The sequence below is a fragment of the Berghia stephanieae genome, chromosome 3 (genome assembly GCF_034508935.2).
Source record: "Berghia stephanieae isolate SIO BIC M18660-M18661 chromosome 3, UCSD_Bste_1.3, whole genome shotgun sequence".
Classification (NCBI taxonomy): domain Eukaryota; kingdom Metazoa; phylum Mollusca; class Gastropoda; order Nudibranchia; family Aeolidiidae; genus Berghia; species Berghia stephanieae.
The window spans coordinates 17,019,212-17,021,172 of NC_088362.1; positions in this window are offsets into that span (position 1 = coordinate 17,019,212).

The following is a 1,961-nucleotide window of genomic DNA, read 5'->3' on the forward strand; positions in this document are numbered from 1 at the left end:
ACCACATAACCGCGTAAAGCGTGATCTGTGGCCGGATGGGTGACAGTTATTGTGAAAAATTCCGGTCCTTGGTTTAGGCACTTAACAAACATTGTCCCAGTTGACTCAGACGTCAATGAGCACCACCAGCTACAGGCAGCTACCTAACGAACGCCTTATAGGTGACTGATGCTACATGATATGAAAATAGAATTCTACATGTGTAATAAAAAATACATTGTGAAAATGGCCTATATAGATGTTCGTATTTTTTTTTATATATTTTAAACAGGTTGCAATCGCCACTAGGTAGGCAATAAGGAAAATAGTATAGGCATAAGAGCTTTACAGGACTACTTACGTATAACAGACGAATTCTTCTGTATGAAACGGAAGGCTGATTTCCAAATTGCCCATAGGGGTTTAATAAACCAAGCATGGTCAGTCACGTTGTGTACGTGTAGTTAACAGTGGAGTTTAGCTAAGTGTGAAAAATATATTGCTTAATATTTGGTGGGGTGGCAAACAGATTATAAAAGAAAAAATGACTCAGATAGAGAAATGAATATAGAGAGATAGACAGATTTTTAAAAATGGATACGCAGATAAAAGATAGACAGACAGATAGATAGATAAATAGATAGATACACACAAACACACACACACACACACACATAATATATATATATATATATATATATATATATATATATATATATTAGAGAGAGAGAGAGAGAGAGAGAGAGAGAGAGAGATCGATATATAGATTGATAGATAGATAGGTAGATAGATAGATAGATAGTCAGATAGAAGCTAAAAATATCGTCTCTTCTGTTTCCTGAATATGGTTAAGTTGGCAGGCAGATTGGCAGGCCTATGGATTTTTCGTTGCTTTCTTTTTTTTTTTTTTCATTTTTCGCGAAAAAGGATGGAATATGGCATGGCCGTATGGATGGCTCGTGTTATGTTGAAAACTCGAAAAAATGGATATATCTGAGGATTTTTTCTTGTTCGTATCTATAAAACAGGCATGGATTATTTTTGTATATCGTAAGTATTTCGTATTTATTCCACTGCTTTTAAATTTACTCGTTGCCATAGATTTTCACCCAAGATTACAGATGAAGATGAGGATGACTCACAACATTCCTTAGCTTTATAATGCATTTTTCTTCTTGTTTGCAAGGCCGGTCGGTTAAGTTAGGTTTACATAGGATTTCGTGGTTTAGCATCAAGCTAAATTATATATATAATTTAGATTGGTAAAACATCCTTTTGTCTATATACCCATCAATACATCTGTCCATCTATCTACTCATCTTCTATCCCTCTGTCTATATATCTGTTTTCATTCTATCTATAGATCTATCTATCTATCTATCCATCTATCGTCTATCTATCTGTCAATTTATCTATTTGTCTGTTTAGCTATCTGCATATCTATCTATCTATCTGTCTATCTATCTATCTATCTAGCAATCTATAAATCTATATATCCATTTTGTCGTTTTAATCTATCTATCTATCTATCTATCTATCTATCTATCTATCTATCTATCTATCTATCTATCTATCTATCTATCCATCCATCCATCCATCCATCTATCTATCTATCTATCTATCTATCTATCTATCTATCTATCTATCTATCTATCTATATATCTATACTGTTTATTTCCCCATCTACCAATTGTTCTATTTTTCTGTCCATCTATTAGTTATCGATTCAGTAACTGCCTCTTCCTCACTCCATTCATTTTATGTTAGTACCCACGATATCAAATCCTCTATCTTTTGGTTCCTAAATCATTGGAAGTGTGCACGTAATCAATTCTTCTGAGTGATAATAATGAATAGATTACAAAATGGTGGCAGGATGTAGGAGAATCTTAGGATTACGGGACGTTAAAGAGCGAGGGTTATCTTTATTGCTGACTAGCATATTATTATGTTTTGACAAGAAAATAAAACACGATCACTCT